This window comes from Balaenoptera physalus, assembly GCF_965194825.1.
Source record: "Balaenoptera physalus genome assembly, chromosome: 15".
Classification (NCBI taxonomy): Eukaryota; Metazoa; Chordata; class Mammalia; order Artiodactyla; family Balaenopteridae; genus Balaenoptera; species Balaenoptera physalus.
The window spans coordinates 80,442,996-80,467,432 of record NC_138894.1 but is presented as its reverse complement, the minus strand read 5'-3'; the positions used below and the strand labels follow the sequence as shown (position 1 = coordinate 80,467,432).

Here is a 24,437-nt window from a genome sequence, read left to right as displayed (position 1 = left end):
TCCTCCCAGACCAGGGCTCGAACCCGTGTCCCCTGCACTGGCAGGCAGACTCTCAACCACTGCGCTACCAGGGAAGCCCCATTTGTTCCTCTTTGATTCTCCCATTTTTATTTTTACAGTCTGATTGCCCGAATACAAAGTAGTGTTTCTCTACCTCGTGGACAAGCATGACCGTGTTTCCTAAACTCGAGATCTTTGCATTTTCACAAGAGAGCAAAGGCTGCGTGAAAGGCCAAGACAGGAAAAGAGATTCCACAGAATGACCAGGCTTTTTCATTAAGACAACTAGATCATGAAAGCTACTAGAAATGAAGTATGAAAAAGGGTGATTGATAGGGTTCTGACCATGTTGGCAACATGTCAAATACTTAAATATCAAATACTTAAGGCAAATAAGCAATAATCACATACAGTACTAAGAACTAAAGTTGTGATGGTTCTCAAGCACTTATAGAACATCTATTCCTTTTGACCAGTTGAAGAATAGCCCTCAAAGGTAATGTTTTTTGCTCTTTGTCTTTTTTTTTCTTTTTCTTTTTTTTTTGGGAATACACGTTTTAATAAGATTGCAACACACCCGGTAGGGGTCACGGTGTGGCACTTCATTACAAGGACATTTTTTTTGTTTCATTTTCCATCCTCCAATGATCACATTCAAGCAATACACGGGTAGCAGTTTCAGGTAAAATAAAGTCCTGGGAGACCCACAACAAATGCACTGGCATTTGTCTTCTGACATGTTCGTTTCTCGCAGCCTCATTCTACAAAGTCTGTTCTGCTGGCTGGAATTTAACCAGAAGCTCTTCTCTCTCTGCCCTCCTTTTCTGGGGAAAAGAGTGAACCTGCCCATCACTTGGGGCACGATGGTCCTTCCCCCACAGGGGGCAGGACACGGGAAACGGATACTGAGGACCATCAAGGCCAAGGACTTGCAACTTCTCTTGTTCTTTCTCACGAAAGACTTCCAGAGAGGCTGAGTCTGCTTTCAAGTGAGGCACCAGAGTGCCAAAGCCCTAGTACGAGAAGATATCTGGGAACCGGCTGCCGTCTGGGGACCATCTCTGCCGCTGACGTCGTGGTGTGCTATCGGAGCGCTCGCTCAAGCATCAGCTTTCTGTGAGCACTTCACCGGTGCACATCACTGGGCCCCTGCACTGCCTGTGAATGTTCAGTTTTTCCATGCGTTTTCCATGGAAGAGTCAAGAAGAGTTTCAAAACGTCACCTGCTGGAATCCAGAGATGGTATCAAGAAGGCTCCCCATCCCAGAAAATCTGACGCCAGTTACGGTACCTTAGTAAACAAGAAGGCTGATCACAGGGTGTTAACAGGAAGCCAGCCACTGTCCCCACATGTACAGGAAGGCAGTCCCCGTGGGCTATGAGCTCCTGTCTTCACGAGCTGGGGGGTATCCTCCGTAATGTACAAAATAGATATCACAAGGCATGTCTGTAAGCGACAGTCACGTCTGCCCAGTGCAGGGCCGCCGCTGGTCCTGGCTTTCCGCGCCCAGCATGGCTGGGCCGCTGGCTACTTGGCCTGGGCCTCCTGCAGGAGTGGCAGCCTGGCGGCCGGGGGCCTGTCAGACCAGGCAGGAAGCTTGTGCTGCAGTGGGGTCCTCCGGGGGTAGAACGTGTAGCTGATGTCATAGCTCAGGAGGCAGCTCAGGGATGCCACGTAGATGTCGGCAAATCGCGACAGGCGCCGCAGGAAGTACGTGGGGTTCTGGTCTATGCGGAACAAGCTTCCAAACTGGGCGCTGAAGGAACCTTTGGTCATTTCTCTCAACTCCTTCCTCTCCTTTTTCCACTCCTGCAAAACCAGCTGTGACTCCGCATCTCTGTGAACCTGCATCTGCTCCAATAACCCAGTCAAGGTCTGTAGCCAGGTAATAGTTTGAATGTACTGTCCCATGTTCATGATTCTGAGCTCAGATGTCAATTCCAGGATAATTGCACCCGTTCACCAGCCATGCTTTAGGGTCAAGTCCGCCAGGTCACTGTATATATGGTCACCAAAATACAACACTTTGGATTCCCTCCATCCAGTAAGCTTCAAAAATTCATATAGATTGCCCTGCTTATAAATCTGGCCTTTCTGCAACGTGTAGATTTTATCCTAGAGTAAGACACCTTTCACATTCACCTTTCGGAAAGGACTCCACTTATCACTAAAGAAGTTTGGCTTCTCCGCCTGAACAATGACCACATCAAACAGGTCCCTCCAGTCTTTTCCAACAATATACCTCATCCCTTTGTCCACAAAGCTACTGGGGCTACTGGTGATGAGAAACATCCTCTTGCCATGATCAGCCAGTTTGGCCAACACTGCACGGGTCTGCGCAGGGTAGCAGATGTACTTTTCAGTATCTGCTTCAACTGCTCTGTACATGATTCCTTTGGTGTGCACCTCCCGAATTGAATCCTTGATGTCTCTGTACAGGTGCACAGGCTCATAGTCGATGTTGTTCTTCAGAAAGTACTCGTTCACACAGGACAGCAGGGTCATCTCGGGCAGGGAGAAGATGTCCATGAACATGGATATGATGTCATGGTGTTTCCATGGGAACTCTCATAAAAGTTGCTCGTCTGTTCCAAAGGCAGGTGGGAGCCCTGGTACATTTCAATGACTTTCTCATCAGGGACCACACTGAGGCCTCTGTAGACAGTTCCCAGTTGGATATAATGAAAAGCACTGATCTTCATCAAGACCGACCGCTGCACGTCATAATGCAGTCCACGGATTGCAAAGTTTGGGTCATACTCATACTTTCTGATTTCCATGGGATACCTGTGTTCGTTGATGGGAAGGTCCCGAGCGGCATTAAATATCAGTGTGTGGAGGTGCTTGGAATAAAACACCAAGGTGTAATCATAATCAAAGCTGTAGATTTCAATGTCTGACAGGCTCCTGTCATTGTTTGAGAAGATGGCATCTGGATTCAACAAGTTGCTCACAACTGAAGTAACCAATTCTTCCGTGTTCCTCTTCACCTCCCAGTAGCGCTCCCAAAGGTAGGGCTTCATGTCCGGGGCGGTCCCAGGTGCCCTGCATAAGGGCCCCGTGCGGGGCCCGCGTGCGACCGCCCCCGAACCGCAGTCCGGCAGCCGCCCTTGCACCGGCCCCACGAGCTGCTGCCGCCCCCATGGCCTTGCCTGCCGCTGCCCCACCGCGAGTGGCGCCTCAGGCTATTTGCCTTTGTTGCGTAAAGATTTTCCGGTTTATATCCTGGAGGCTTGATTATGCAGATTATTTCTGTATTGCTGTATAGCTGAATAAATTAGTAAGTAAAGGCCTTTTTGGTTAATTATTTCATTTAGAAAATTATATTAAATAGCTATTTAGATCACTCATTGCTCTATTTCATTCTTATGTTATCGTTAATATGTAGTTTTCAAAGTTGTACATGGGCTCTAACCAATCAGATGTTAGATTCATCTTCACTTTCAAAGATAGTAACTGGACATTTCAACTGCTAACTTAAGTTTACTGTCAAATAGGAGACACTTTGGACAATTTATTTTTTTTTTATTGTCTGGCATATTTGTTCTTTTGACATCAACTAGTTACCATGTCTTTTGATTTCAACTAGATTTTATGTATTTGTATTCCTTTTTAAATGTAGCATAATTTACGTATGACATTGACCATTTTGATGTGCAATTCTATGAGTTTAACACAGCAGGTTACAAATAATGTAACAGCTACCAGGGTCAAGATTTAGAACTGTCCCATCTCCTTCAAAAAATGTCCTATGCCCCTTGGCAGTCAAGCCCTCCCTCTATTTTCAGCCCCTGGCAACTACTGATCCGTTTTTGCCTTTTCCAGATTATCATGTAAATAGAATCATAAAGTATGCAACCTTTTGAGTCTGGCTTCTTTCATTTGGCAGAATGCATTTGAGATTCATCCAGGGTGTTACACGCTTCAGTACTTTTCACTCCAGAATAGTGTTCCTTTACATGGATGTGCCACAGTTTGTTTATCCACTTATTAAAGTGCATTTTGAGTTGTTTTCAGTTTAGAGAAATGGTGAACCAAGCTGCTATAGACATCCAGGCACAGGACTTTATGTGATCATGTTTTCATTTCTCTTGGGTAAATATCTAGGAGTGGCACTTCTGGGTTGTTCAGTGACTTATAAAAAATTGCTAAATGGGGCTTCCCTGGTGGCGCAGTGGTTGAGAGTCTGCCTGCCAATGCAGGGGACACGGGTTCGAGCCCTGGTCAGGGAGGATCCCACATGCTGCGGAGCAAATAGGCCCGTGAGCCACAACTACTGAGCCTGCGCGTCTGGAGCCTGTGCTCCGCAACAAGAGAGGCCGCGACGGCGAGAGGCCCGCGCACCGCGATGAAGAGTGGCCCCCGCTTGCCACAACTGGAGAAAGCCCTCGCATGAAACGAAGACACAACACAGCCAAAAATAAAAAAATAAATTAAAAAAAAAAAATCCTTCCCTCTACTTAGAAAACAACAACAACAACAAAAAAATTGCTAAATGGTTCTACATTTTGCATTCCCACCAGCAAGATATGAGAATTCCAGTCACTTAACATGCTTATCACCTCTTGATATTGTCTGATATTTTTATTTTCGCCTTTGTATTAGGTGTGTAGCAGTGTCTCATTGTGATTTTAATTTGCATTTTTCTGATGACTAATGAAGATGAGTGACTTCTCCTGGGCTTGTCATCCCTGTGTTTTGGTGAAGTGTCTTCAAATATTTTTCCATGTTTAATTGGTTGGATGTTTTCCTATTATTGAATTTGCAGAGCAATTTATATATTTTGGATACAAGTCCTTTCTGTTTCGCCAATATATCCTCTTAGCCCATGGCTTGTCTTTTCATTTCCTTAACAGTATCGTTTGCAAAACAGAAGTTTTTCATTGTGAAGAATTCCAATTTATATTCCTTTTAAACAGTGTGTGTGTGGTTTTTTCCTATCTCTTTTTGCTCCTTGCACCATCATCAGTGATCATTGTACAACAGATTTGTTTTGGTCTACTTCACAAAGCACACGCAGTTGCCGCTTCATCTGCTTAACATCAAGGGAACAAGTATGAGGACATGGGATGAGCATTGAACTGAGAGTCAAGATGTCTAGATTCCTGTTTTGTCAGTGGTTTGCCATCAACTGTGAGCTAATTATTTCAATTCTTTAGGCTTCCATTTCTTCATCTCACATTAGAAATAAAACCCAACTTACCCATTTCAGGAATGGTGAGGATATAGTGAGATAGAAGATGCAATAGTACATGCAAAGTGCTGGAAGGATGCTACATGCATTATATTTTCCTCTTCCAAGAGCCTTGCATCAATTTTGACAGTCACACTGGACCCAGATTACAAAGGTACCTCTATAACTACAAATAGAAGGCTCTAATATACTTTGTGTACCCAGTACTTCCCTCTTTCACTCTAGAATATCCTTTGGTAACTTCAAATTTTCTTTTCACGCTCTTATATCCATTTTTAAAATGCTATATATTTAATACTGGATAATCTTCAGATTTCATTTCAGAAACTTGTAATTTTTATTTTTTTCAGAAAGAAATGCTCTAACCAGCAATAGGATTAAGATTTCTTCCCTTGGACATTTGGCAGAAACATCTTCTTTCATGAAATAGTGGTGTTATTCAACAATGGAGCATGATTTTTTTTCTTCTCTCTCTCAAGGGAGGAAACTGAAGTACAGCAGAAGATTAAACATTCTCTAGGATATGTACAGTCCCTTTTCCAGTAAAAATAGGTAAAGAAAAGGATATTTCTGTGGACAGGAATATTTGTGTTTAGGAGTTATAGCTGTAAGGTTCTAAAAATTCAAACTGTCTAGGAAAGGAATAAAATTTTTTTAAAGGTTTAGTCTATATAACCATAGGGAGTTGATAATTTGTTACTTTCATGAAGTATTTAAAATCTTTATTTAACATTTTGAATTTAAAAAATTAAAAAGGCTTCTTTATCAGTCATGTAGCTAATTTTGGCAAAATTGCTGTTAGTGTATTTTGGGAAATAGGTAAATCTTACAGTGAATTCGTAATAACCAAATAAGTCAAGTCCAGAATAATTGCTTTAAAATGAAGGTCAAATTATGTCACCACTCTGGTCAATGGCTTTGCCATCTTACTCAGAGTGACAGCCAATTGCAAGGGTCCACTCTCCCCCACCTCCCTGATGTCAGCTCCTGTCACTTTCCCCTCTTGCCTTCCCCACTCCAGTTTACTGGCCTTCTCTTCCTTGTTCATTTCAGCTCTTGTGTTCTCACTGGTGCCCCCTGCCTGGAGTGCTCTTCTCCCAACTATCGCATGGCTCATTCCTGGTCCAGGACCAGCTACATAATTTGTTGGGCCCAGTATAAAATGAAATGTATTTTGTTAAAAAATTATTAAGAATCTTAAGATGGCAACAGCAGAGTATTAAATCAAGTGTGGCTACATAGGTAAGTACACCCACAAAGCCTGCCCTGCCTGGCTCCTTGACTCCTTCATATCTCTGTTTCAAAGTCACCTTGTCTTAGAGAAGTTGTCCTTCTGTCCATTCTATATGAAAGAGTTACCCCTAGCATCCTTGACCCTTTTATTTTATTTTATTTATTGATTACTTGATTGTCTACGTTTCTCCAGTGGGATATAAAGTCCTCACGTGCGGTATCACCCAGAGCATAAGACATACCCAGCACATAACACAGTAGCCACTCAAATATTTGTCAACTGAATGAATAAAGGAGTAAATGAGAAGTAATAAAAATCCAAAGCCATATGAATAAAAAAAAATCAAGAGGCAGACCAGATTTTAAAACAGTAAATATAAAAACTGTATTTGCATGTATGGGGAGAGGCTCAAATTTGGAAATTCAAATTTAGGAAAAAGGAGAATGGACTCAACCTCAGTTCGTACGTTAGCTGGTTCTGTGACTTTGGAAAGTCTCTCGACCCCTCTGAATCCCATGCTGTCACCAGTGCAGTAAGGGGTCTTCCAACACTTCATTCTATGACTTTATGGAACAGTCTCAAATGCGACAGTATAATATAATGATCTGATTAGTTGAAGATATTTTCTATACATTTGGGTCAAAAAACAAAAACAGGATGCTCTTTGGATGACTGGTCTAGCATTTCTCCAGTCTTCTCCTTCAATGTGACGGTCCACTTACGAATATGTATGGTATACTGTATACATATATACTGTATGATATATTGTGGCCTCACAAAATCATTTTTCCTGAGGGAAAAAGAGCTCTGCTTTGAGGAGTAGATAGAATTCTTATAAATAGCTTATTATGTATCAGAGTTTGGGTGACTTGGCCATTTAAACTCTTAAATTGATGACATTCATGCGTTTATTCAAATCCACAGGCTGTCATATGTTAGTTCTTTAAGAAGAGATGCAAATCTAACTGGAGGTCCCCAGGCCCGCACACTTCTCCTCACTCCTTTTTGGGACAATTCTGGGGTATCTACTGCTGAATCCATTGTGGAAAACAGAGTCTTAATTTAATATGCCAAGCTCCCTTTTGATATTATTAATTTAAAAAATCATGAAGAAATGTTGTGATCATAAATTCTCTCAGCATAGACGATGTTGAAAAAAACCCCCACAAAACACTATAATGCCTTCTGGCTCTGTATGTGTCTGTGTTGAAAAATATTTGTTTTCCAAATCTCAGCCTCTCACCTTTTTGGTCAATAGCTGTGCATAGTACTTGCTCTGTAGTTTGTTTTTCACGTCCATTTTGCTTGGGATAATGTCTTATGTCTTTTTTATTCTTCTGATTCTTTTTCCTCTACTCATTGTGTTTTTTTAGCAAAGAAGCAAACCTATTTCTTCCCCTAGAATCCACATTAATCCTTCCCACTGAAAGATTTCTGATGTGCTTTTAACACTATTTTTAAATAATCCCCATATTCTATCTGATAGGAGAGCAAGATGGACCCCCATCACATAAGAATAGACAGAGGCAAAATGAACTAAAAGTGAAACCCAATACAGATATTAAGAGCACAGCTATAGCCTTGGTCAACTGAATAAGGAAGGGCTTAGGAGTCCTATAAATCTCAGTACAAGGTTAGAGTAGGACTTACTACCAGGCTCCGCTGATGTTGAAGTCTTGATATCCTCTTGATTATGAATCCTACTTCTAGGGACAAGGATTACAGTTCCTTATTGGGCAGCCCCAGTTATAACAGTTAGGGAAATATGAATATAGGAAATTTGCTTCATCATCAGAAAGGCAGGTTAGACACAGCAGAGCTTAGTGAATTAAAGATAAGTTATAATTGAATGCCTTCTTGCTCAGACAGTAAGGACAAAATAAGAATAAAAAGCACTGTATGTACATATTATTCCCAATTGTGCTACCAGCATGCAAAGAGCATCTGAGAAGCATGAAAATCCAGACTATCCCATGGACATCCCATAAATGAGTCTACACATATAGATTCAGGGACATCAAGGATGATTTCCTGTCTATGAAAAACACCTCCTTCTCTCCTTCCTAAAGGTTTGGATAAAAGCATAAGAAATCTTCCTACAACAAAAAATTAAAAGATAGATTTGGCCACCTGGGATAGAAGAAAAGACCTCTGTGGTAGGAACTGGAAAATCTGTTTCCAATCCCAACCATTTCCCTAACCAGCTTGAGTAAGTTTCTCGTAGACCCTTTGTACCAACCCTTCTGTCAGCTAAACACCATGGGTGGGACTCACCCAGCTGACATCAGGCGGGACAGAAGAATCACCCAGCTGAACCCTTCTCAAATGTCTGAAGCACAACACTGCTTCAAAATTATACAATTATATATAATTATTATAATTATATATAAAAATAGTTGCTGTTTGAAGCTACTAAATTTTGGAGTAACTTGTTACACAGTAATAGGTAACTGAAACTGAATTTTGTACTGGAGGCAGGTGCTGTTAGAACACAATCCTAAAGCATGTGGCATTGGCTTTGGAGTGGAGATGTGGGTGAAAGGTAGAAGAGCTTGGATGAGACTGTTGGTAAATTGTCAAATGACAAAAGGAAAAATGTTTTTGGAGCGTGGAGAAAAGATGTAGTGGTAGAAAGTTCAGTGAAACTGTTGCCTATAGTAATGTAGAAAATAGAAAAACTAATGAACCGTTAGATCAGGCTAAAGAGATTTCCAGACAACATCAAAAGTAGCAACTGGTTTATTTTTACTTTATGTGACAAAATGCCATAGAGAGTATTTAGATTAAATAAGAAAATGTACAATTTTCAAGCAGATTTTAGAGGAAATACAAGGAAGCCAAGACTTCCTGTTTCCAAAACAAAAATGTTTTCCATTCCCAGCATCTCTGGATGGTAAAATAATCTCAAAGTAAGAAATGGTCTCAGGGTAAAGATCTTAAGGGTGTTGCTACAAGACCTTTGTTGAGACTCAGAAAGATTTAAGGGTGTGCATAGTAGGACTGATAAAAATCTTAAGGAAATGCCTAGTGGATTCTCTCTGGCTGGAAAGGAGCCTTTAAGAATCTAAGGGTAAATTGTAAAATCTTTTATCTAGATAAAAAGGTGTCAAGAATCTTGAAGACTTTGTCCCATAGCACCCTGTGTCACAACAAGCCAGAGAGGAGCTTACCTGGAAGATAATTGTGAGTATGATTTTGATGTAATGGAATTAACCCCAAAAAGAGTCCTACAAACACACAAAGAGAGTTTTAAGAGAATTGTACTATAGAAGCAGTTAGCTGAATGGACAGTCCAGAATGAAAAGAGACCTTTGTACCCACAAAGGAAGAAGACTGAGAAAACTACCTAGCCAAGCATAGGTCATTTGTTATACAAAAGAAAAGATGACTCGGAGGGTAAAACCAAGAGCCCAAAGAAGAGAGAACGAAACCAGGGAGAATCATTCCCAGGGAGGAAGACTGGGCCTAATCAAGGAAGTGGCAACAAGTGCACAGTTCTATTTTATACGTAGTTGGATTTCTGAATTGGTCTAGACCAGTGACTGCTATGTGCCTCCTATTCCCACCTGTTTGGATGAGAATGTCTGTTATATTTATCCTCTTCCTGTATCACCACTGTCTGTTGGCTGTGAAGGGGCAGATAACTCGTGTCTTTATTCAACATATTCAACTTCTAGACTTACTCACATAACAATATTCTGAACCTCAGCTTGAGCCTGAAGCTAGAATTGGGTGAGAATTCTGAAGGTCTTGGGAGATGTAAATGTATTTGCAGGTGGAAGAAATATTCATGGTCTGTGGCCAAAAGGGGGACTGTGATAGGTGAAAGATGGCCACAGTTTCTTTGATGCTCCTCCCCTGGAAGGCTGGAGTCTAACATTCTTCCCTTCTAATCTGAGCTGGCCTCCTTCACTTGTTTGATAGAATGCAGCAGAATTGACATTCTGGGAATTTTGAGACTAAATCATATAAAGTCTTGAATTTTTCATCTAGGTGGCCTCTTGGGACACTTTCTGGGAACCAGGTACCACCATGCTGGAGAGGACACATGTAGGCATCAAGATGACGTCTCCACTTAGCACAGTCCTCCAGCTCAGACATGGCATGGAGCTCTCTTGGGCCCGTGGACCAGCCCATCCACCAGCTGTATATTACAGAGTGACCTCAGTCAATGCTGTGTGGAGTCAAAGAGTTGCCCAGCTAAGCCCTGCCTGAATGTCTGAATCACAAAATTGTGAGAAAAAATAAAACATATTTTTATTTAAAGCTGTTATGTTTGGGGGGGATGAATTGTTTCGCAGCAGTAGATAACCAGAACAAAGTCTCTTTCTCTTTCTGGGTCTCAGTTTCCTCACCAACAAAATGTGAGATTTGAATCAGACCTCTAAGTTTTTTCAAATTTTAACAAAAATAGCAAAATAACACGTAACTATTTTTATTAAACTGCCATAATTTTACTTATAAAACCATCTATAAATAGTAAGCATTACAAATTATGTCACTTCTGACTAAAATGTCAGAAATAGAGTTAAAACATTGGGGAATTATTGTCAATACACACTAACCACCATTCTGGCTGAAGATAGGTTAGCAAGGTTAACATTTTTATAGAGAGACAATCTGATTTCTCCTCAATGATTCTCCATAGGGGCTGGCTAAATGCACTCAAATTACTTAATATCTAAAACAGCTAAGTCTTTCAAACAAAATTTACCTTGAACAAGGCATATGAAAATTGATCCAGAAAATTAATTCCTATCTGCAAACACATCAGTGACTATGTATATATGTATGGGTAAACGCATGTACTTCTGTCTATGCATTTAGCACAGGAGGTCTTAACTCAGAATCTATGTACCCTCAAGGAGTCCAAGGATAGAGTTCAGGTGGTTCACGTATTTTCAATGGAAAAAATTACGTATTTATTTTCCCTAACCTTTAACTGAATTTAGCATTAACTTCAATTATGCATGCAGGTAGCAAACCAGAAAAGTATCAGCAGTATCTGTGATTTTTGTTACCAGTAGCAGTCACCAATATTTTCATATCACATAACAGTTGTTGCAGATATCTCTAATTATCATTTACGCTCATCACAACTTTGTAGGGTTATTAATCCCACTGATAGAGTCACTATTGAATGCATTAATAAAGATATATATATGTTTTTAATGTATGAATCCTACTATATCATAAATTCACTTTTGATATTTTAATATTTTATCATAATTGGTTTCCTTTTTAATGTTATGTTTTAAAATTTATTTTTTAAAAATTATTCTGAAAAAGGATCCCTAGCCTTCTCTAAGTCTAGAGAAGGGGTCGATGGCACCAAAAGGTTAAAAACCCCTCACTGGCCTCTCCAGCCAGGCAGCACACACCAAGCCCCTGCCATGGGCCCAACGTGGTCCTGGAGATCGACACACCAATACATTAGTTTTCTCTCATGCTTTGCTTCCTCTTCCTGTTTCCTACGTTAGTTGCTCTGAATATCAGCCCCTGACTTAGGCCCCTATCTCGCTTCTGGCCTCCTCATTCTTCACAGATTATTCGGCCTCATACTTCATTACAGAGAAATTGGAACTTCTTCATTTTATCCATGTCCATTGACTCTATTGCTACCTATATGCTGTTCTCTCTCAAATATATAAATTTCCAAATCTCATGTCTCTCTTGAATTTGAATTCTAACCACCTGCTCATCCTAAATACCCTCCACACACTTCAAATTAAATGGGATCATTCATTACCCATTCCTGCCATCACAAGCTCTGACTCACTCACACCTAGGCACAGATGGTGACAACAATTCTGTGCATTAGACTCTTTGGTGCCATATCTGGATTTAACTCCCTCTCCCTCATCCCCAAATTGTAATATTTAATTTGTCCCTTTAAATATTTCTGAAATCCATTTCTCTTACTCGACCCAGACCCTGCTCAATTCTAGCCATGACCATTTTAATAATCTTTTAAAGAATCTCCTGGCTTCTAGTATCTCACTGTCTTCAGTCCAACTAGAATTATCCTTCTAGAACTCAAATTAAGCCATCTCACTTTCCACCTTAAAAGCTGTATTGCCTAGATCAGTGAGCCTCACCTGGGTGATCTGTTAAAGAACAGGTTGCTGGGCCCCACCCTCAAGGTATCTGATCCAGTAAGTCTGTAGTGGGGCCTGGGAATTCGCATTTCTAACCCATTCCCAGGTGAGGCTGCTGCTGCTCAGGAAGCGAGCCTTGAGAATTACTGGCCCAAACCAGTAAAACTGTTTGCTTTGTAGTTCTTCCAAGAAAAAATGTTTCAGTACCACCCTCCTAAACATGTATGCCTATTTATTTATACATTATATATTCAACGCATGTTCTAATGCACTAACACAGTGGGTACATCATGAAACACACTAAAAATCATCATAAAAAGATGAGCTCAAAACAAATAGAAAGTTCAAGACTATTCTTCCTGCATCCAAATGGACCCTGTTGTTCACCCTGCATCAGAGGATTCTGGGAGGGATAAAGATTAAGAATAAGCCCACGACTTGAGATGCAAAGTCTTATCCTCAGTTTTTCTGGTCAATCATAGCCAGCCTGCGTTCTCTCTAATCCTGGCTTCAGACCATACGTTACAACCTTAGGAAATTTCCTTAACTTCTCTAAGCCTCTGTGTCTTCCTCTGGAAAATGGAGATAATGTTAGTAACTACCTGGGATTGTTCTTAGGATTAAATAAATTCATATGCAGAAAAAAGTCCCTAGCGTATAATAAATGTTTGATTAATGTTGACTATCATGATTGCTCCCGGTTAGACACCTTATGCTATAACCATGCTGATCAATTCACTGTTCCCTGAATAAACATCTACAACTCAATGTCTTTGCTCATGTTGTATCCTCTACCTGGAATATACTTCCTTTATCTCCAGTTGATAATATCCTTCTCATCTTTCACAGCCCAGCTGAAAATATTATGTCCCCCGTGACAACTTAACCTGAACTTCCTGGCATAATTAATTGGTGTCTACTCTGTGTTCCTCTGCACTTGTACAAGCCTCTGAATATGGCTTTCCACAATGTATTATGTACAGTTGCTTACATGCCATTTCCTCCAATATTGTGGGCATGATATGAACAATGTCTAGTTGACCTATGTATCCATCACATCACCCCCAGAAAGTGCTTGGCACATGGCAGATGGTAGATACTGATTGCGAAGGAGGGTGAGGACAAAAGGGTGACAATCCTATTCTAGTACCACAGCCCAGCCTGTGACCTTGTGTTCGGCTGCAGATGGTGTTTTCCCCAAGTGACTACCCACTTCAGCCCCACTTTCCCTGGTCCCTTGGCCAATGAGGCTGTGATATAATAAAAATGAAGATTTAGTCTTTGTCCCAGATTCCTAGCACACAGCTCCTAAAAACCTTGAAAACTTCAGAGTGATGAGTGTCTTATGCATGCTATCGAGACGACTGGTTCTAGGGGCCCCTGGACAGCTTCAGGATGGGGGTTGTTCATTAGAAAGATCAAGCCTTAAATAGAAACTTGGAACTTTCAGTCCTTTCCCCTAACTTCCTGGGAGAGGAGAAGGGCTGGAGATTGAGTCTAATCACCAATGGCCAATGATTTCACCAATCATGCCTGCATAAAGCAACCCCCATGAAAACCCCTGAACAACAGGATTTATTAAAGGGCTTCTGGGTTGATGAATGCATCTATGTGCTGGGAAAGTGCTGCACCCCAATTCCACAGGACAGAAGCTCCTGCACTTGGGACCTTTCTGGATCTCACCCTATGTACCTCTTCATTTGGCCGTTCATTTGTTTCTTTTATAATGTCCTTTCAAATCAACCTGGAAACATAATAAAGTATTTTCCTAAGGTTTGTAAACTCTTCTGGCAAATTATCAAACCTGAAGAGGGAGTTGTGGGAACGCCAGATTTAGAGCCAGTTGGTCAGAAGTACAGGTGTCAATCTGAGCTTACAACTGGCATGGAGGCAGTCTTCTAGGACTGAGCTCTTAATCTGGGTCATTAGTGTCAGATTAAATTGAATTGTAGGCCACCCAGCTGATGTCCAGAGAGTTGAAGAATTGGGTGGTGTGGGGAAAAGAACCAAAAAACACCCATTTGGTGGAACGTGAGTAAAACCAGTTCAGAGAGGACAATTAGGTTTCATATGGAAGTCTGCATCCATCTAATAGAAATATGCTAGAGGTACCATACCGCAAACTATGCCTTCATCAGCCCTGCATCCCGTCCATCTGAATAGTATGTCCACAAAATGGTGACAGACAAAACCTATTCAAACTGATACCTCAGTTCTTCTCCCTGGTTTCTGTAATGTCATGGCCTTGGATATAAAAAACTGAATGCTTGTCCTCAGTTGAAAACTCTCCCCAACCTCATTAATAAGAAAGCCCAAGCTTCCAAGGTCCTGAAGGCTTTAAATTATGTTTCCCTTGAGTCAACGCCGGACCCCTCTGTCACAGTATGTCCCAGTGCATATCCACATCCATTTGAACCACAGGTAACATGTGTTAGAGGTTGTGCTTCTCAACACTGCCCTGGTTGTCTGCAGGGCTCATCTTCAGTTCTTTCAGAGTTGCTACCAGGTTCTCCAAGTAGACTTGCTCTTTGTTAATCCTTGTTGCCCACTCCATGAAAAATACCGGAATCAAAGTACACTAACATTTTAATAAACCAGTCAAAGCCCATCCACCACCTGCTAATCAGGGTAACACTGTCACCCTCCCTCTGCCCAGATTCAACGGAGCTCTGTTTACATGTACTCGTGATACTGGGCTAATTTATTGTGAAAGAAAAGCTAGCTTCATGTCACATAAGGTATATTTTTAAACCACGGCACACAGCATAAGGGAGCCAGATACGCCCCTGTCAACCCTAATGAAAGAAGAATATCAGACCCATTAAAAGGCTAAAGTCCAATCACCCTTCAGTGACTTTTCTTCTCATCAGCAAAAATGCTCATTAATTCTAATATCTTTGCTTTCAGGCATGAACTATGAGATCTGAACAGAAATTTCATTTGTAATGAATACATTTGGACAGAAGTAAAATTATGATGATTCTACTGGTAATAATAAAAATAATAAAACATATCACAGGAACCAGAGGATTCTCTGAGCTGGCAGGGGATCTGTGAGACCCTCTGTCTGTGACATAGTCTTATGATGCCCAGAAGCACCTGTATAAATAGTGTGACTATAAAATCATGAGGCTGATTCTTCTAACCAATAAACCAGAATGCATAGGTCCAGATAGCAAACATCCATTACCAACTTAATCAAGTGTTGAGGATATGGACTGTTCTTTTGAATAACCCTGTGAGCCTATTTTTGAGCCTGTATTTGGTGAATCTACAGGAATGCTTTTTCTGGGATGGGAGATTATTGTAAGGATACTGGGGACAACTATGTAGACGGCCACAGAGTCACCTTGGAACCCAGAGATTCCAGGTCTGGATTTTCCTAAAGAAGGAGATAATCATTCTCCATGATTTAGACATCAATGAAATAACCAAGATTCTCTTACTTGACTTAGCATGTATATTTTCCACCAGAAAAAAAATCTTTGAGTTCTGCATACAGCAGGTACTTAACAAATATTTGTTCAGTGAGTAAGCGAATAGGTTCAGATTTGCCACTATCCAACACTATCCAATTGCTTCCCTAGTCTTTAAGGAATAAGGCTGTCCAATACCACAACCTAATCCCACAACCTAACCCCATGACTACACTAAAGGCAGGGGAAAAGCCTCATGGAATAGCTATGTCAGCCCTGGGCTCCTCACCTCTAAGATAATTTAACATAAAAGAATAGACTACTACTTTTTTAAGCCCCTGCATTTATGTCTCTGCTACCAATAGCCAAATATATCAATAGTTACTAATCCATCCCAACATATACTACTGCTCCCATTTCACAGGTAAGCAAACCAGTTCAGAGAGATTAAGATTCTTGCACCAGACTACACAGCTAGAAAGCACGAAGCCAGGCTTATAAACCCTGGTCTCTCACAGCAAAATCTTGTTCTTCCTAATGTGCCTACCACTGTAGTGGCCATGAATCAATAGAGCAATTAGAATTGTTATGTCTATTGTAATATGTAGTTAGAAAAAGGATTTGGTTTCAATAGATCAAAGAGAAAAGAAATTAGAAAGAGAGCCTGTGGGGAAATGTGTATGTGGAGAGTTGCCAGAAGAGAGGCCAGCCAAAAAAGGATTTAACACAATTGCTTATCAAATGGGCAAAGGACAGGACCTGCAATTCACAAGTGAGGACACATAATTAGAAGACAAATGGGGAAAACATTTAATTTCTGTAGATATCAAGGAAAAGCAAATTGAAACAACAGCTTTATGCCTTCTAAAACAACAAAGAATGGCAGCACTCAGTGTTATCAATGTGCTGTGAAGGCCATACACAAATGGACCCTGGTGAAAATATAATTTAGAACACCTATTTGAAACAAATTTACCTATAATTGTCAAGAGTCATGAAGATGTTTATGCCCTTTATCTTAAAGAACATACGAGAGAAAGAAATGTATTTATATAGATAAAGATGCAAACCATAGCAATATTCAGAACAGCAACAGTTTAAAATTAAGTACCCACAAACAAGAGGATGTTTGTGTAATATGGTGGAATATTACAGCGTTAGCTCAGTCTATCCCCTGTGGTCTGGACCACTGCAATAGATTTGTTTCTTGTCGCCAGCATTGTCCTCCAATCCAGGCTCCACTCTGTCACCAGATAGGTCTAATGAGTATGGCACTCCCATCACCAGCCTGGTGGAGTTCCAAGTTCTGAGACAGGCCCCCAGGGCTTCTGCAAGCTTTGTTCCACCTGCCTGTCCAACTTCATTCCTTGCACCTGCCCCACCTGCAGGCCTGTTTTCCCAGTGTATTAAATACAATATAAACACATTCATTTCCTGAATAAACATCTATAACCCAATGTCCTTGCTTATGCTGTAGCCTCTGCCTGGAATACCCTTCCTTCATTTCCACTTGGTAAAATCCTTCACATCCTTCACAACCCAGCTGAGAAGGTGAGCTGGGCTTTACTCATGCATCTTTAGAAATAGCGGGGCTGTATCTGTGCAACAGATGCCAGTTTGTCTTCAAGACTGAGCTTACTTACTGCTTCTTTGTAAATAATTTCTTAATTTTCTACACCTTCATTCCCAGGTGAAATCAACCATGCTTCCCTTGGGACCTCCAATGAATGGTCTATCATGGTTATATGGATGTTTATCATGGTATCTGTTATTCCTCATTGCATGTATTTTTGTATATGTCTCTCTCTATTAAACTCCTTGAGGTCATGGGCACATCACCATAACCAATCATATCAGCATCTTATTCACTATCATTTATTTAATGATTACTCTGTGCCAAGAACTGTGCCACGCATTTTGCATTTTATCTCCACATCTCATTAAAATTTTACAACTCTGATAAAGTATGTTGTTAATTAGTCTCAGTTTAAAATATGTGGAAACTGAGGCTCAAAGAAGTTGATTAACTTGCCCAAGGCACAAAGTGAGCAAATGGCATAGCCAAGACTTGAACCCTGGTCTAATTGATTCTGGCCATCTACCCACCATACTGTCTCATTCTCTTTTTTAATATAGTAGCTGAGCATCTTGTCATCATGGAGGAGCCTGAAGGTTCCCAAAGGCAGACATTGGGGCTTGTTAATGAAGACAGGCCAAACAAAGGTAAAGCCTTGACATGGAAGAACGAACAAGCTGAGTTCTGATGATGTCACTGGAGCCCAGGATCCAATGGTGCCTGAAGCTGGCCCTGTGCTGTGGAGACCTCAGCTTGCAGGATCTTGGTTCCAAGGCTGGAGGTCGGGCCCGAGCTCCTGTGGTGGGAGCGCCGAGTCCAAACTTCAGGACTAACAGAGAACCTCAGACCCCAGGGAATATTAATCGGAGTGAGGCTTACCAGAGGTCATCACCTTGGCAACAAGACCTGGCTCTACCCAACTGCCTGCAAACTCCAGTGCTGGACACCTCAGGCCAAACAACCAGTAAGACAGGAATACAGCCCCACCCATCAAAAAAAAAAAAAAAGAAAAGACAAAAAACTATGTTACAAACAAAGGAACAAGGTAAAAACTTACAAGACCAAATAAATGAAGACAAAATAGGCAACCTACCTGAAAAAGAATTCAGAGTAATGATAGTAAAGATGATCCAAAATCTCGGAAACAGAACAGAGAAAATACAAGAAACGTTTAACAAGGACCTAGAAGAACTAAAGAGCAAACAAACAGTGATGAACAACACAATAACTGAAATTAAAAATATGCTAGAAGGAATCAATAGCAGAATAACTGAGGCAGAAAAACGGATAAGTGAGCTGGAAGATAAAATGGTGGAAATAATTGCTGGGGAGCAAAATAAAGAAAAAAGAATGAAAAGAATTGAGGACAGTCTCAGAGACCCCTGAGACAACATTAAATGCACCAATATCCGAATTATAATGGTCCCAGAAGAAGAAGAGGAAAAGAAAGGGTCTAAGAAAATATTTGAAGAGATTATAGTTGAAAACTTCCCTAACATGGGAAAGGAAATAGTCAATCAAATGCAGGAAGTGCAGAGAGTCCCATACAGGATAAACCCAAAGAGAAACACACCAAGACATATATTACTCAAGCTATCAAAAATTAAATACAAAGAAAAAATATTAAAAGCAGCAAGGGAAAAGCAACAAATAACATACAAGGGAATCCCCATAAGGTTAACGGAGGATCTTTCAGCAGAAACTCTGCAAGCCAGAAGGGAGTGGTAGGACAATTTAAAGTGATGAAAGGGAAAAACCTACAACCAAGATTACTCTACCCAGCAAAGATCTCATTCGGATTCGGCAGAGAAATCAAAAGTTTTTACAGACAAGCTAAAGCTACGAGAATTCAGCACCACCAAACGAGCTTTAAAACAAATGCTAAAGGAACTTCTTGAAGCAGGAAACAAGAGAAGAAAAAGACCCACAAAAACAAACCCAAATCAATTAAGAAAATGGTAATAGGAACATACATATCGATAATCACCTTGAGTGTAAATGGATTAAATGCTCCAAACAAAAGACATAGACTGGCTGAATGGATACAAAAGCAAGACCCATATATATGTTGTCTACAAGAAACCCACCTCAGACCTAGGGACACATACACACTGAAAGTGAGGGGATGGAAAAAGATATTCCATGCAAATGGAAATCAAAAGAAAGCTGGAGTAACAATACTCATATCAGATAAAATAGACTTTAAAATAAAGACTGTTACAAGAGATAAAGAAGGACACTACATAATGATCAAGGGATCAATCCAAGAAGAAAACATAACATTGTAAATGTTTATGCATCCAACATAGGAGCACCTCAATACAAAAGGCAAATGCTAACAGCCATAAAAGGAGAAATCGACATTAACACAATAATAGTGGGGGACTTTAACACCCCACTTACACCAATAGACAGATCATCCAGACAGAAAATAAATAAGGAAACATAAGCTTTAAATGACACAATAGACCACATAGACTTAATTGATATTTTTAGGACATTCCACCCAAAAGCGGGAGAACACACTTTCTTCTCAAGTGCACATGGAACATCCTCCAGAATAGATCACATCTTGGGTCACAAATCAAGCCTTGGAAAATTTAAGAAAATGAAATTGTATCAAGCATCTTTTCTAACCACAATGCTATGAGATTAGAAATCAATTACAAGAAAAAAAACTGTAAAAAACACAAATACATGGAGGCTAAACAGTGTGCTGCTAAATAACCAAGACATCACTGAAGAAATCAAAGAAGAAATTTAAAAATACCTAGAAACAAATGACAACGAAAACACGATGATCCAAAACCTATGGGACGCAGAAAAAGCAGTTCTAAGAGGGAAGTTCATAGCAATTCAAGCTCACCTCAAGAAAGAAGAAAAATCTCAAATAAACAACCTAACCTTACACGTAAATCAACTAGAAAAAGAAGAAAAAGAAAACCCACTAAAACTTAGGAGAAGGAAACTAAAAGTTAGTAGAAGGAAAGAAATCATAAAGATCAGAGCAGAAATAAATGAAATAGAAATGAAGAAAACAATAGCAAGGATCAATAAAACTAAAAGTTGGTTCTTTGAGAAGATAAACAAAATTTATAAACCTTTAGCCAGACACATCAAGAAAAAAAGGGAGAGGACGCAAATCAATAAAATTAGAAATGAAAAAGGAGAGATTAAAACTGACACCACAGAAATACAAAAGATCATAAGAGATTACTACAAGCAACTATATGCCAATAAAATGGACAACCTGGAAGAAATGGACAAATTCTTGGAAAGGTACAACTTTCCAAGATTGAACCAGGAAGAATTAGAAAATATAAACAGACCAATCACAGGTAACGAAAATGAAACTGTAATTAAAAGTCTTCCAACAAACAAAAGTCCAGGACCAGATTGCTTCACAGGTGAATTCTATCAAACACTTAGAGAAGAGTTAACACCTATCCTTTTGAAACTCTTCCAAAAAATTGTAGAGGGAGGAACATTCCCAAATTCGTTCTATGAGGCCACCATCACCCTGATGCTAAAACAAGACAAAGATATCACAGAAAAAGAAAATTATAGACCAATATCACTGATGAACACAGACGCAAAAATCCTCAACAAAATATTAGCAAACAGAATCCAATGACACATTAAAAAGATCATACACCATGATTAAATGGGATTTATCCCAGGGATGCAAGGGTTCTTCAATATATGTAAAACAATCAATGTGATATACCATATTAACAAATTAAAGAATAAAAAGCATATATCATCTCAATAGATGCAGAAAAAGCTTTTGACAAAATTCAACACCCATTTATGTATGATAAAAAACTCTCCAGAAAGTGGGCATAGAGGGAACCTACCTCAACATAATAAAAGCTATATACGACAAACCCACAGCAAACATCATTCTCAATGGTGAAAAACTGAAAGCATTTCCTCTAAGATCAGGAACAAGACAAGGATGTCCACTCTCGCCACTATTATTCAACATAGTATTGGAAGTCCTAGCCACAGCAGTCAGAGAAGAAAAAGAAATAAAAGGAATACAAAATGGAAAAGAAGTAGTAAAACTGTCACTGTTTGCCAATGACATGATACTATACATAGAAAATCCTAAAGATGCCACCAGAAAACTACTAGAACTAATCAATGAATTTCGTAAGGTTGCAGGATACAAAATTAATGCACAGAAATCTCTTGCATTCCTGTACACTAACAATGAAAGATCAGAAAGAGAAATTAAGGAAACAATCCCATTTACCATCACAACAAAAAGAATAAAATACCTAGGAATAAACCTACCTAAGGAGGCAGAAGACCTGTACTCAGAAAACTATAAAACACTGATGAAAGAAATCAAAGATAACATAAACAGATGGAGAGTTATACCATGATCCTGGATTGGAAGACTCAATATTGTGAAAATGACTATACTACCTAAAGCAATCTACAGGTTCAATGCAATCCCTATCAAATTATCAATGGCATTTTTCACAGAAATAGAACAATAAATTTCACATTTTGTATGGAAACACAAAAGACCCTGAATAGCCAAAGCAATCTTAAGAAAGAAAAACAGAGCTGGAGGAATCATGCTCCCTGACTTCCAACTATACTACAAAGCTACAGTAATCAAGACAGTATGGTACTGGCACAGAAACAGAAATATAGATCAATGGAACAGGATAGAAAGCCCAGAGATAAACCCACACACATAAGTCACCTTATCTTTGACAAAGGAGGCAAGAATATACAATGGAGAAAAGAAAGCCTCTTCAATAAGTGGTGCTGGGGAAAATGGACAAATACTAGTAAAAGAATGAAATTAGAACACACTCTAATACCATACACAAAAGTAAACTCAAAATGGATTAAAGACCTAAATGTAAAGCCAGACACTATAAAACTCTTAGAGGAAAACATAGGCAGAACACTCTATGACATAAATCACAGCAAGATCCTTTTTGACCCACCTCCTAGAGAAACGGAAATAAAAACAAAAATAAACAAATGGGACCTAATGAAACTTCAAAGCTTTTGCACAGCAAAGGAAACCATAAACAAGACAAAAAGACAGCCCTCAGAATGGGAGAAAATATTTGCAAACAAAACAACTGACAAAGGATTAATCTCCAAAATACACAAGCAGCTCATGCAAATCAATAATACAAAAACAAACAACCCAATACAAAAATGGGCAGAAGACCTAAATAAGTATTTCTCCAAAGAAGACATACAGATGGCCAACAAATACATGAAAAGATGCTCAACATCACTAATTATTAGAGAAATGCAAATCAAAACCACAATGAGGTATCACCTCACACCGGTCAGAATGGCCATCATCAAAAAATCTAGAAACAATAAATGCTGGAGAGGGTGTGGAGAAAAGGGAACCCTCTTGCACTGTTGGTGGGAATGTAAATTGATACAGCCACTATGGAGAACAGTATGGAGGTTCCTTAAAAAACTAAAAATAGAACTATCATATGACCCAGCAATCCCACTACTGGGCATATACCCAGAGAAAGCCATAATTCAAAAAGATATATATGTACCACAGTGTTCATCGCAGAACTACTTACAGTAGCCAGGACATGGAAGCAACCTAAATGTCCAACAACAGATGAATGGATAAAGAAGATGTGGCACATATATACAATGGAATATTACACTCAGCCATAAAAAGGAACAAAACTGAGTTATCTGTAGTGAGGTGGATGGACCTAGAATCTGTCAGAGTGAAGTAAGTCAGAAAGAAAAAAACAAATACCATATGCTAATGCATATATATGGAATTTTAAAAAGCGGTACTGGTGAACCTAGTGGCAGGGCAAGAGTAAAGACACAGACCTAGAGAACAGATGTGAGGGCACGGCGGGGGAAGGGGAAACTGGGATGAAGTGAGAGAGTAGCATTGACATATATACGCTATGAAATGTAAAATGGATGGCTAGTGGGAAGCAGCTGCATTGCACAAGGAGATCAGCTCGATGCTTTGTGACGACCTAGAGGGGTGGGATAGGGATTGTGGGAGGGAGGCTCAAGAGGAAGGATTTATGGGGATGTATGTATATATATAGCTGATTCACTTTGTTATACAGCAGAAACTAACACAACATTGTAATGCATTTATACTCCAATAAAGATGCGGAAAAAAAAAAACATAGTAGCCGACACATAAAAGATGCTCAATAATTGTTATAAAAATAAAATTACGTGGCAAGCTGGATAAGCGTTTACAACAGTTAGAATAAAGGCAGAATATAAAAAATGGATCTACACACTGATTACAACTCAATTAAAACTATGTGTGCATCTTTGACAAAGACTTGTGAAACTGACAATGGCAAAGGTCAATTTACTAGAGAAATAGAATTCTGGAAATTTTAAAATTGATTTTCCCCTTTCATAGCATTCTTAAATTGCTTACCAAGAATTTTGTTCATGAAAGCCTAGCTCAGTGCTATTCTACCATCAGAGATCCCAAAAACATAAAGGTATCAACTGACTAGAATGCAGAAACCAGAGGTCTTAACTGGTTACCTACCGAACATTTCTGGAGAAAACTGTATGCATATCGGCAGGCCAGAAAAATGGATATGTACAAAGGAGAAGAAATGCCAGTTGCCTTTTGTGCTGAGCTGCCATACATAAGGAAGACTTGCACAAAACCTTAATTCTGTCTGAAAAGTAAACAAAACCAGAACTTGCCAGCACCATTTCATAGAAGTGAATTCCAGAGATGGATCTTTAAGTCAACTCTCCACTATATGCAAAGAATGTATTGAAAGAGTAGGAGAGAGAGGCAAGAGAAAGGAGAAAGAGAAGGAAAATGAGAGTGGAAGAAACAAAATGTGATTTGACAAAGAAGAAAGAAAAAGAGGCAATTAAAACACAAATACATCTACCTGTTGGTTC

General features: G+C 39.7%; 1 protein-coding gene and 1 pseudogene across 3 annotated transcripts in view; both read right to left on the bottom strand.

Annotated features, from left to right (window-relative positions):
• The window catches only part of LOC309644099 (uncharacterized protein), a 391,248-nt gene that overhangs the window by 40,186 nt on the left and 326,625 nt on the right, over positions 1-24,437 (bottom strand). The window lies entirely within an intron of this gene.
• On the bottom strand, positions 1,529-19,283 carry LOC309644073 (5'-nucleotidase domain-containing protein 3 pseudogene; annotated as a pseudogene). Its single transcript has one exon. The product of its transcript is annotated as a 5'-nucleotidase domain-containing protein 3 pseudogene (transcript).